Source organism: Callorhinus ursinus, unplaced genomic scaffold, assembly GCF_003265705.2.
Source record: "Callorhinus ursinus isolate GAN/ISIS: 27379988/994484 unplaced genomic scaffold, GSC_fseal_2.0 scaffold10, whole genome shotgun sequence".
Taxonomy (NCBI): domain Eukaryota; kingdom Metazoa; phylum Chordata; class Mammalia; order Carnivora; family Otariidae; genus Callorhinus; species Callorhinus ursinus.
In genome coordinates, this window is record NW_027397072.1 from 31,225,882 (window position 1) to 31,239,952 (window position 14,071).

A 14,071-nucleotide genomic window follows, 5' to 3' on the forward strand; every position below is an offset into this window, starting at 1 on the left:
GAGCTTCTCTGGAGAATATGGCCATTTTCAAAGAAACAATTATAAGTGCTTTTAACGGTAGTAACGCAGTCCCCAGAGAGGCAGGGGGTTTCACAAAGGGACCGAAGTGGGCAGCTGCTGCTGCTCTCTGAGCCAGGCTCTCCTGTGCATGTGTATGTACACTTCATCTTTGTGGCTTCTTCTGGACTTTCAGTAGAACATTTTTATCAAGAATCTCTAGGGTTCTTTCCATCCATGGAATTAAACGCTTGTAAGATTCTATGATTTCTAGCAGGCATTATATGTAACCTTCATTTCACAGAACTATTAGTTTTAATGAATTAACAACTTTGCTTTCCTTAAATAAACAGAGAGAAACATTAAATGGTAAAGAGTATTGGACTCAACTCCCCTGGTGCTGGCATATGCATCTAGTACCCACTGCCTGAAATTTCATGACTAGAGATTCATTCCTTTAGCTTAAATATTGTCCTCCCTCCTTTAAATTTTAGATCTCTTTGTGAGGAGAATCGCATTACATCCCTATGTGAACTAGTTGAATCCTTAAAAACAATTAGAAAGTCTGAAAAGACCCAAGAGTTTGTGAGAATGTAGAGCAACAGCAACCCCTATACAATGTGGTCGTGAGTGTGGATTGCTAGAACTACTTTCTAAAACACTCTGGGAATTTACTTCCAGCAAGAAGGAGCCATCAGGACTGAAATTACTGGCCTGCCTAAAAAAAAGCCCCTAAAGTATATCTGATAAGTTCAAAGAAAGAATGTTTTTCAAGATGCTGAACATCAGACAGTGAAGGGCAGTGACCCGTAAGAGATGGAAAACAAAGAAGGTGAGGCTTACACTCGACACTATGATCACCTTGAGGGCATTTCTGGGCCCTATCCCAGGGAGGGGACCCCGGAAGGAGCCTAATGCTGAGTTGAGGGGACAGAATTGAGAGGCTGGGAGACTCAAGGTCACAGGGTGGAGAGAAGAAAGCTGCCTACAGAGAGAACCATAGATAGCCACAGAGGGTCCCTCTCAACTAAGCAGGGTATGGTTTAGTATGCGTGGTGGAGACACTACCCAAAGCTGGGGAAAGAACCATCTGAAATATTAGGAGGAACCATATACACACTCACAAGGGCCCATTTCTACCAGCCAGGTTGAGAAACTTAATAACCCATAGGGTATTGGGTAGAGTACTCAGAAGTGGGGAATAATTATCTCTATACCAAATGTTGCTCTGGTCCTGCCTAAAAAATTTTCAAAGCAAGAAATGAAAGAATCAAAGTGTTTTCAGACAACTCAACCATCCCAGAACAAAGTCCAAGAATACTTATAGGAATACAAAAATATCCAGCACCCAATGAGATAAGCTCACAATGTCTGGCATCCAAGCAAAATTTACCGGCGATGCAGAGAAGCAGGAACATAAAAGAGTGGGGACATAACACCACCTCTTAAGGTATTTAAAGAAAACTACAGTCAGGCCCCTATTCTCAGGAGTTCGCCATCCTTCTCTCCAACTACAGCAGGTTCCCAGTTGTTTTAAAATGTACCTGGGACTTAATTTTATTCAGGTATAGTGAGGCGACGGAACGGATCAGAAGATGATAGCCATTAAAAAGGTATTTTGTTTACCAACATTTTCCACAGAACAAACCATCCTAAAATTTGTATGGAGCCACAAAAGACCTCGAATAACCAAAGCAACCTTGAAAAAGAAAAACAAAGCTGGAGGTGTCCTATTCCAGACTTCAAGTTATAGTGCAAAGCTGCAGTAACCAAAACAGTATGGCGCTGGCACAAAACTAGACACATAGATCAATAGAACAGAATAGAAAACCCAGAAATGAACCCACAATTATAAGGTCATTAATCTTTGACAAAGCGGGAAAGAATATCCAATGGGAAAAAGACAGTCTCTTCAACAAATGGTGTTGGGAAAAATTGGGCAGCCGCATGCAAAAGAATGAAGCTGGACCACTTTCTTGTACCACACACAAAAATAAAATAAAAATGGATTAAAGATCTAAATGTGGGACCTGAAAGTGTAAAAATCCCAGAAGAGAACACAGGCAGTAACTTCCTTGACATCAGCTATAGCAACTTCTTTCTAGATATGTCTCCTGAGGCAAGGGAAACAAAAGCAAAAATAATCTATTGGGACTTCATCAAAATAAATAACTCTTGCACAGAGAAGGAAATAATTAACAAAACTAAAGGGCAGCTTATGAAATAGAAGAAGATATTTACAAATGGCATATCTGATAAAAGGTTAGTATCCAAAATCTACAAAGAACTTATAAAATTCAACACCCCCAAAATAAATAATCCAATTAAAAAATGGGCAGAAGACATGAGCAGACATTTTTCCAAAGAAGACATATACAGATGGCTAACAGGCACATGAAAAGAGGCAACCTCACTCATCATCAGGAAAATGCAAGTCAAAACTACAGTGAGATACAACCTCACACCTGTCAGAATGGCTAAAATCAACAACACAAGAAACAACAGGTGTTGATGAGGATGTGGAGAAAGGGGAACCCTCTTGCACTGTTGGTTGGGAATGCAAACTGGTGCAGTCACTTTGGAAAACAGCATGGAGGTTCCTCAGAAAGTTAAAAATAGAACTACCCTATGATCCAGCAATTGCACTACTCGGTATTTACCCACAGAATACAAAAATAATTCAAAGGGATACATGTACGCCAATGTTTATAGCAGAATTATACGCAAGAGCCAAATTATGGAAACAGCCCAAGCGTCCATGAATGGATGGTTCTGGGGTGATCAAGGTATAGGAATGGGGGTATTGAATGGATGAATGGATAAAGAATTTATATGAATGGGAGTATAGGAATATGGCCCCCTGAAGTGTAAGAGGCAGAGGAAGGGGGCAGCTGAGAGTATGGACTCAGGATTGGTTGGTTTGCATGTCAAAGGCATGCTCCCAGGCAAATTTTTTACTATCTCTAGGAATTAGCTAATCCTGAGGGGGCAGTCTCTCCCTGGTCAGTAAAGCCCTACACGCCAGTGCATGAATACAGAAAACAAAAGAATATACTTAAATATAGCTAATACACCAGTGTGAGCCTCGGTGGGATGATGTGTGAACTGGGGCCTGCATGGGCACATCAGGTGGGTTGGAGGTGACAGCGTCCCAGGGCTGAGAAGAAAAAGGTGTAAAGGTCAAAGAGCTGTGGTGTCCCAGTTTGGTTCAAGAACAGTAGGGGTATGTAAGAAGGGAGCAGTGATTTGAAATAAAGCTTTAACCCAACTTGGCCTCCAGCCTGAGCCCTGGAGTGACCGGGAATGTGGTTCCTGTATGAACTTCCATGGGGTATAGAGAAGCCAAAGCGCCAGCTGCTCCAGTAACAGCAACTGCACATCCTTCACGTCCCACCATCTTGGTGCCCTTGGCTCTGCCACCCGCACTCTGGCTCTGAGTTTGGCACTGACGTTGCAATGATGACAGACGAGGACAGTGAGACCCTTGCTGAGCAGAAACAGCTGGGGTGGTAGCCTTATTGGACATCAAGGGATAGAACTGATGCTTTTCTTCCTCAGCAGTAACCAGAGGTGTTGTCGCAGCAAAGGGCGGGGGGGGATGGCTGACCCCACATGGTGGCTGTGAGAACCAGTCTTTAGAGCTCACAAGAGACATCCAGGAACACCCGGAATTATTTTCAAGGAATTTGAGGGGGGGCTAGAATTCTCCCAGACCAGGTGGTGACTGGGCTGCCGCTGTTCCCTGCTGGTTATCACTGTTCTGTTCTTACAGCCATGCTGGAGCAGCCCGGGAAGCATAAGCACCCTGCTGGTTCTCAGACAAGAGTCCACAGATATATTCCTGAGGATTTCTGTGTTCTGCCCAGGAGTTTATCCTGGGGCGTCATCATTTTGATGATAATCTTTTAAAAAAATTAAATCTCTACTTAATCATCTGGACACCACTGTCTTATTCCGCCTGGGCTACCATACCCAAATACCCTAGACTGGGTGTCCTAAACAGCAGGGTTTACTTCTCACAGTTCCAGACGCTGGGAAGTCCAAGGTCAAGGTGTTAGCCAATTCACTTACTGGTGAGGGCTTTCCTTCTGGCTTGCAGATGGCCACTTCTCGCTGTGTCTTCATTTGGAGAGCGAACAAGCGAGCAAGCTCCGGCCTCTCCTCTTCTTGTAAGGACACTAATCCCATCATGGAGGCCTCATTCTCGTGACCTCATCTAAACCTAATTAGCCCCCAAAGTCCTCACCTGTCAATACTGTCACACTGGAGGTTAGAGGTTAAAGTTATGAATCTGGGGGAGGACACAAACATTTAGTCCATAACCACCACATAATAATGAAATTCAGTGCTCACATTGGGGATTTTGTTTTCTGTTTGTATTTGCATCACACAGGGGACAATAACATGCTGTTTGAATGAAGTTTTTGCAATGGGAGAAAAGGTGGGGGTGGGGTGGGGGAATTGCACAAGCACATGCCCATGGGGATAGAGGCATGCTGAACCAGAGCTGATCCAAGAGCAGCGCATTCACATAGGTAGTGAGCAGATCTATCACCAGCCAGCCTCTTTGTTCATACCAGCTTGTAGTCAGGGAGGAGGAAAAGCACAATGGAAAATGTTCTGTTTCTGATTCACACCATAGTTGTATTACATTCCCATGAAACACAGGTTTCCAAAAATGCCACAAATGTAGCCTCATCTTGAGCATATAAGGCAGTTTTACATGGCTATCAAGTGGTAGGTCATCGAAATTGGCATTTGAGGACTGCACACAAGCAGAATTTTTTGATTATTAAATTTGATTCTACTTATCCTGAACTAGAAAATAAAGCTTTGGAATTTTTTGTTGTTGTTGTTTATAGTTTACTTACCCTAATAAGTACTCTCTCTGCATTAGTTTGCTACAGACAAAATGTGGGATGAACCAAGGCCCCTTCTTTCTACTCTTAAGCCATTCTGGTCAGTTTCACCCAAACAATGTCATCAGTTACATTAACTTTCTATTGTTAATAAAAGTGTGCTTTTGTAGCTTTGTATTAACTTTGAGATTTGTTTTGGTCTTATGGTTGACTAAAACTATGAGGATAGGGACTTTTCACCTAGTTTTCTATTTTTTATCTTTAAGTAATATTATTTAAAAAAAAATAGCACTGAGAATCCATAAGAATTTTGTTTCTTTATAAATGGGTTTCTTAAGTTTCACAAACACTTGATTAGCCAAATGAAGCATCACATCTTCTACTATGTATCAAGCTGGTTTCCTTGCAAATGTTCAGAGTGTAAACTGTTTCAATATAACCTGAATTTAATCTCAGACTTCTTTCAGCTGTGATTAAATGTCCTATAATATCCAAACTCCCAAAGCCCAAGGCTCTTTCTCTCTCAAAGGGGTTATCCTTTCTCCTCCTGGGTGCCTCTCCTGCTGTAAGTTCTGGAACTCTAGGCAGCCTGCTGACATGTCCATGCATTGCCCCCAAGCCCTCCCCACACAGCCACGTGGTTTTCCAGAGCACTGGCGCCAAATCTGGCTCCTATTGTGAGCGCTGGTCTGTTTTTCAAATGCCCAAAGCACAGTGAAGACCAGGCCCCGGAGTTGAACTGAAAGCCCCGGGATAATCCAAGAATAACAGAGTAGCATCGTGAATGCCACCAAGCATTGCGCGGAGGGCTCATAGGCCAGTCCCCAACTCCCGACCTCCCACTTTCCCAACTCCCTGCCTTGTCCCCAGCAGCTCAGACCCCACCAAGCATCTTCAGGCTTTTGCCCTGGTCTCCAGCTCCCTTCTTAGCCCTGAATGACTGTGAAAACATCCATTTCCTTCAGAGGAAACTCCTACCACTGCCCAGAGATTGAGCGCTGCCTTCCAAATTCTGGGTTATCCAGTCTTGAACAACACTGTGTGGGTTGGTCCGACCATGCAGTGCCTGTCCATATTAAGAAACCAAACAAATTTCTCTAAGTCTGTAAGGATACAGTCATCCTAAAAATACATTCCATTTGTATTACAAAACAGAACTTAATAGGATGGGTAGCATCTATATCTGGGTTTATGCTAACTTCACTTTTCCCCAAGAAAAATATGAGCACGTGTTTTATATCTGTGTAACCAGAGAGCCCTTTCTGGTTATTTCCCTCCAAATATAGAGTTTGTTCCAAAGGTGGATTGACATCATATCTAAAATTGCTAAAATAATGATAATAATAATAAAAATAATAATAATAAAGTCTTAGCTCTACTGGGTATTACATACAATAAGGAACATTTTTAAAAAACTTATGCAAAAATGGAATCAGCTTTCAAAATCGATTTGTATTTTGTGAAAGAAAGGAGAATGCAGCAGTGGAACCTGTGAACTCCTGAGTCAGACTTCCTGGGATTTGGGGTCCTGGCTGCCCTACATTCCAGCTGGGCCAATGACCTAAACTCAGTGTGTACCTCTCCTCATCTGTAAAACAGGGATGACAGTATCTCCCATATCAACTTGTTATGAGGATTTAAATGTACAAGATCTTAAAATATTGCACAGCACATAATAAGAATAAGTATTCAGCAAATGTGAACTATGATGATGATAATGACGGTGGTGGTGATGGTGGAAATGGTGATGATGGTGGTGAGGTGATGATGATGGTGATGGTGGTGATGGTGATGGTGGTGATGGTGGTGGAGGTGATGATAATTATGGTGATGGTGGTGGTGGTGATGATGGTGTTGGAGGTGGTGGTGGTGATGGTGATGATGGTGGTGAGGTGATGGTGGTGATGGTGGTGGGGTGATGATGATGGTGATGGTGGTGATGGTGGTGGAGGTGATGATGGTGATGGTGGTGGTGGTGGTGATGGTGATGGAGGTGGTGGCGGTGGTGGTGATGATGGTGATGGAGGTGGTGGTGGTGGTGGTGATGGTCAGCATTTGGGTACTCTGCAAGAATTAAAAATCAGAAGGGGTTCCAATTTGTGCTCCTCCTCCTCATCATCGATAACGAACACTGAAAAGTAGACACCGTGTCCTCCTTCTTCTCATTCCCCTCCATTCCAAATGTGGCCATGCCTCGTAGAACACTACAAGGGACTCAGAAGAAGCTGTTGTTGAGCCAGTCAACTCTTCCTGACCCTCATCCTTCTCTGTAGCTACTGTCATGAGTTACCAGGAGCCTGGATGGGCATGATTCTTTGTGCAGGATTAGCAGGGTGAAGTATTAGGCTCAAGAGAGGCATTATAGGGGCCCCTGGAAGAGCAACCTTAAATAATTTTACAGTATGTCACTGCATCAATTTATAATTATGAAACAAAGTATTATGGTCAGAAATGCTTTGGAGTCTTGAAGTAAAAAATGCTATCTGAAAAACACTTGCAAATGGGCCCTTCATGTAAAAGAAAGATGAATTAAATATAACTGGTAGTTTTATGACTGTAGAGCAAATGGACATATTTTAAGTCTGATGGCCCAAATTTATTATTATTATTGATTCAAATTTTGTACACCAGCTGGCTTTTAAAAAAAAGATTTTTATTTATTTATTTGAGAGAGAAAGAGAAAATGAGCATGAGGGGGGTGGAAGGGAAGGGGCAAAAGCAGAGGGAGAAGCAGACTCTCTGCTGAGCAGGGAGCCCGATGTGGGGCTTGATCCCAATACCCTGAGATCATGACCTGAGCCTAAGGCAGATGCTTAACTGACTGAGCCACCTAGGTGCCCCTCAACTGGCTTATTTTTTAAACAAATTATTTAGTATAAATCTATTAGGCAGATTATATCTACTATATTTACTGTCTTCTTTATCAATAGGTAGAGCATCTTGAATTTGTTGACGTTACTCTCAAACCACTTTTTGAGGTCATCGTTTTCAGACAAGAGTTGACATGATTAACTTCTCAGCCCCCATCTACGTGAAGCATCAAGAAATAGAAAACGTCATTTCCTTCCAGCCTCCCTCCCTGCATGCTGCCATGGTACCCCCTCCCCTCCTCTCCAGGGCTGCTCATGGGGTGGAGGCACCGCTCTACCCTGGCCAATCTTTGGTGTTTTCCCCAGGCTTGGCGGATCCCAATTCATCTCCTGGATACCCTCACTCATATATTTCATTAAGAAGAAAGGAGGATGCGGGATTGGGCTCACCATCAGCTCTCCTTTTCCTCTCCCTGCCCCACCTTCTGGGTGGTGGCAGCCCTAATTGGACTAAAGCTTTGCGCAATTCTGAAGCTATATTCATAAGAAAAATATTGAACTCCTGCAGAAATAATCCAAGAAAAACAGGAAGCTGCTTATAGACATTCTTTTCTTTCTCTACGTTCTGGAACCAGGGGCTGATTGTTTTGAGATGCATAATGTAGTAGGAGCCACTTGATGAAGGAGCCAGTTCTTATTTTAGGAAGCTGCCTTCAAGCTCAATTAGAAATCATGAGACACAGTTTGAAACTCCCATTTGCACATAACATAATATAAAAAAATTGTCTGTTTTTTTAAAACTAACTCATGCAAGGTTATTAAATCTATTCAGCTCGGTTTTTTTTTTTTCTCTCTCTCTCATTTCAAACCAAAGGTGTTTTAATTCCCATAGGAATTAAACTAAAATAATGACATAGGTATTCTATGCAGCACAGGAACAATGTCACCGTGAGGCGTGGGGAAATGCTAAAGAAGGAAGTAGAGTCAAGAAGGTTGTCGTCTTTAAACTCTAAGTATTGCTTCTCGGAGGCAGGGAAGAATGGCCCTGCTAAGACACAAGGATGGCCACAGTTCCTTCCACAGCTTCCTTACTACCTACCCCGAAAAGAACTAAAATAATGACAACTACGTTCGTATGACTAGCCTTTTACATGTGACAAGATGTTTTCATGTAATGTTTCCTCGTTTGGTCCCGCACCCGTTCTTTGAAGTCACTTCCATCCTCATTTGATACTTGAGGAAACTGACCTTCAGAGGTGAAGTACACCGGCCAACGTCATGTGGCTTTTAAGCAGTGCATCTGGGCTGGAGCTCATCTTCTGACCGTGAAGAATTACGCTTAATTTGTGAAGTCTATTTGCAGTAATGACATCCTGGCTTCACATACAAAGTTAGTCAAGTCACAGAAATCTAAACAAAGAGATGGGAACCCACCTTCTGAAGTGAGTGGAAATAGCTCAGACCTCCGAAAATAAGGAATTGTTCACAAACGCAGACGGGCAATGCTCCCTTCACTGACAGTCTTTCCTCTCCTGCTCCCGAGGGTATACATTGGGAAATGGCTGACTCAGCCTCATTCCTATACTTTTCTTATCTATGTGTGACAATCTTAGGGAGCAAAAGGTGCTTCAGGCCAAAGGCTGGGCTGGGCTCTTTGCCAGGCAAACAATAATGACAAATAACTTGCATCCTGGCTCTGCTACTATTTGCAGTGTGATCTTGGGCAACTCAGTTTGCTTTGCCAATCCTCAGTTTCCTCACCTGTAAAATGGGGTATATGAATTTTAGGGACTACTAAATGAGATTTTAATGCTAATTAATACAATACACAGATGCTTTATCAATGCAAATGCCTCTGCTTGCACTCTGCCCATTTGCCTCTTGGAATTTCTCTGTTTGCCTCAGATTTGACAATAAAACCAGGATAATTTGAGCTACAGAAGCTGATTATGTAGTTGTTACCTCCTGGAATGTTGAGGCCTGTTGTGTTTTGACTACCTGAGCTGAGGGACAGGCTGCCTCATCAGCAGTGCCATCCATACCCAAGGCCATCGCCTCCTCTGCCCGGGAGCATGGAGCAGGCCATTAGCAGGCCTTCAGAGATGGGGATTTTGTACCTGAACAGGGTTGACCTCAGTGTTAATTCCCAGGACCCTCTCAAGAGGGCTCTGTAAGATAGCATGGTTTTACTTCATCATCTCACTAATCCCACTAGGGCAAACATGAAGAATACCTATGTCATAGTCTAATAATCACGTTAAAGATGCCCCATTTCCCATGCATTCTCAGTTACAGGTTCAGAGGCACCTTTATGCGCAGCACAGGAACAATGTCACCGTGAGGCGTGGGGAAATGCTAAAGAAGGAAGTAGAGTCAAGAAGGTTGTCGTCTTTAAACTCTAAGTATTGCTTCTCGGAGGCAGGGAAGAATGGCCCTGCTAAAACACAAGGATGGCCACAGTTCCTTCCACAGCTTCCTTACTACCTACCCCGATTTTTCAAGGGTGTTGCAATGCTTGGTACTGTCAAAGCTATGTCAGTTTTCATTCAATTACTCACTGAATGGTGGTGATGATGGTGATGGTGATTGTGTTGGTGACGATGCTGATGATGGTGATGGTGATGGTGGTGGTGGTGGTGCTGATGGTCAGCATTTGGGTACTCTGCAAGAATGAAATATACAGAAGAAGTCCCAGTTTGTGCTCCTCACCATCATCACTGATGATGAACATGGAAGAGTGGACACTGCCTCCTTCTCCTCACTCCCCTCCAGTCCGAATGTGGCCATACCATATAGGACATTACAAGGGACTCAGAAGAAGCTGTTGTTCTTTCGACAAGTAATTACTGAGCACCTTTTATGTACCAGGGACAGTGCTGAGTTGTGTATACGGTGCCCAACACTTAAAGAAAAGCACTTCAAGGTCTTTCAATCCAACTCCTGTCTATATTTGAATATCTTTATTAGTACATTTTTCAGTCTCCAAAACTTATTGGAGGACCGTTATGAACCTCTGATGAAGACCCATCTCTTCTGTTGAAGACAAGGCAGCTCTTTCTTCTCCTGGCTGCTCTGAATGAGAAGGTCTTTCTTGTATTGAGCCCACGTATGTCTCTGGTCCTAGTTCCACACCTCTGGGGCCATAGAAAATAAGTGTAATCCCTCTCCATATGCAATCTATTCAAAACTGTGAAGTCAGCTATCACATCTCCTGAGGATTTGAGAAACGTTTCTCAAATCCCACAGCACCACACGTAACGTGGGCCCCTCTCCATCCTTGTCACAGTCTCCTGATCCCTGACGATGGTGGACAAAGAGAAAGAATGGGTGCCTGCTCTGAAAAGCAGGCATGAAGACAATGTTCTGAAATTTCTGTCAACCACATGAAGGGGAATAGGTGCAGGGAGAGTCTGAAGATATCTAACATGTATCCGATGCAGAACTTGGAGCAAATGAGTTAGCCCGATGTTAACTGCAAGGAGATGGAATAAAAATAGGACCATGTAGACAAGATCTTCAGGAAAATTTCCCAACCATGAGCCTGGACTGTGCCAAACCCCAAACATTTGGAAAATAGCTTGAGACGTTCAGCACATCCCCAACTTGAGCATTTGGGGATGGTTTTTGCTGCCTTAATTGTCCTTGTTTTCACTAGAGTAAGTTGACAAGACACTCGCTTGCTGAATTTCCTCCAGAGAAAGAGTGGTTTCTGATTCAACACAATGAAAGCCTCTCCCTGTTTTTTGTTTTTTGTTTTTTGTTTTTAGGTTTTTTTGGTCTCTTCCTTCTCTTTCTCTTCATTGTTGGCCAAAGTTCTTCCCCAGAGACCATGATTCCTCTCATTGAAGACTCTTTTCAGTATCAGGTATGATGGGCATATTGAGATGACTGATTTAAATTCAGTTTGAAGTTTCTCTTTAAGAGAAAAACATGACCATTGCTTTTCTGAAGTAGCTGGCACGCGTGCTGCAAATGTATTAAACGCTTCCAGATTAGATTCCAGCAGAGTACAGTCTATGCTTGTGCTGAGCTAATGGGCTACAGCCTCTAGACAGGCCTCTTGCTTTCTGCCAGGGAATTCTCTTCTCAGTTCAGGTGGAGGGGCCTTATAGTGCACAGAGAATAAAGGCTTCCACATCCCAGAGACACAGGCGGGGGGCAGCTGGCTCACACACCTGGGTCACCTAGACTGCCCTGGGGACTCTGACGAGGAGACTGTCCCACAGCTAAATCTGGTATTGCTTACCTTCAAGAATCACAAGGCAGTCTGTAAGATAAAAGAGCCAACATTCAATTTGGCTAAGTCATCCTCTCAGGACATTTGGTGTGAGCATACCGGTGGCAGAAAACCAAGTCTGGTGGCAAAGCTTCTGTGTGACATAGTCGCTTGAAAAGAGAAAAGTTCTGGGACTGAGGGATGCTCTTGGGAGGGGGCTGGAAGGTTGGTTTTTCCTTTTCACAAATGCAAGATTCGGAAATAGGACAGCCCCAGCTTCACCAGCACTCATATGCATTTTGCTCACTCATGAAGAATGGAGAGCCAAGTAAATTAAAAAATATTTGTCCTTCAGCCTACTCAGATTTATAGGCTAACTCAGAGGATGGCCTATCAGACGCTGCTGGTCATCTACCCATTATCTATTCTTGCTGTCGCCCTAATCAGAGAACCCTGATTTTGTTAGGGACTCGACCAACTCCATGGTAAAGTTACATTTACCAGCATCCCTTGTAACAAGGGCTGGCCTTGGGACAGAATTCTGGCCAGGGAGGTCTAAGCAAAAGTTTATGGGGATTTCAAGTTTTCTTTTTTCAGATAAGGGTCACTACTTTCTTCCATGTTGCTTCCTTTTTCATCTTCCTGTCTTAAACATGGATATGGGACTGGAAGTATAGCAACCATCTTGGGACCATGAGAATGCAAGCCAGGCACTAGATGGCAAAGCAGGAAGATGGAAGGAGCCTGAGATGTGATGACATCCTGGATCTGCAGCACAAAACTGTACTGCATCCTTCTGTAACTCTCCCTCCTCACCAATGCACACACACACACACACACACACACACACACTTCCTCATCTCAGAAAAAGGAACCACTGTCCTCCCAAAAGCTTTAGTAGTCATCCTTGACTCTTCCTGTTCCCTTACAGCCCCCTCCACTCTCCCAGATCCAATTTATGATCATGTCTGTTGATCCTACCAGCACAGCACCATCTCAAATTCATCTACTTTTCATTGACGCTGCCACATCTGTAGTGATCTCATTACCACCTGGAATATTACAAGAGTTTCTTAGTGGGTCTCTACACAAATGCTCTGCTTCTTGTAATCCAGCTCCACACAGTGGAAGTACTTTCTGAAAAGAGATCAGGTCACCCCATTTGTTACGCTCCCACTTGAAGCCCTTCATGGCTCCCCACTGCATGGAGCATGAAATCAGAACTACTCACACTAACCTCTGAGGCACCACATGGGCTGGACATACACCCCACTCCACCCTCACTTCTCACCATTCTTCCCACCCCCTTCAGGTGCTCAAAGTCACTCCTTCCCCATCTCAGATGCTCTTGACTTCAACGCAGCTCTATCTCTTCCTTCAGGTCTTAGCTTACGTGTCAGGAAGATTTTCCTATCTACCACATCTAGAGAAAATTCTTCTGCTGTTGCTCTCCATCCCAGGTTAGCACTTCCACAATTTATAGCGATTGAATTGGTTGGTGTACTTGGCTTTATTTGTTTTGAGACCCATAAGCTCCACAAGGACAGGACCCATGTCTTTCTTGTGATCTTTTATCCCCAATAGGTTAGTCTACTGCCTGGAACATGGTTAGAGCTCAGTAAGTATTTGTGGAAGAAATGAATGAAGGAGCTCATTTTATATGATTTTTAGAATTTATAATACAGAACACTATATTTTAAGAGAGGAAACCTAATATAGTGATACAGCTCATGGACTCTAGAGCCATGAGATATACTTACCAATGGCATGATCTTGGGCAAAGAACTTCATCTTGGTTATTTCACCCATAAAATGGGGATAAAAATTTACTTATCTCCTTGGGTTGCTGTGAGGATTAATTGAGTTAATTCCTGTGAAATTCATAGAACATCCTCTTCTCTTCCTCTTTTTCTTCTTCCAGTAAGACAGAGATTGTGTTTTATTTTGTGTTTTATTTATATGTTTGCTTCTCTAGTTCCAGCACAAAATATTGTACAGAGTGGACTTACTACAGCATTTACTGAAAGAATGAAAGGAAGCACTAATGAACAAATTAACAAACAGGAGGTCAATTCCAGACCTAAGTTGATATTTAATTGATTCACAATAACATAAGTCTAAAAATATTCAATAACACAGCCCTCCAGCAACATCCAGGTAATTTGTTCTCTATCAACAGAAGATGCACT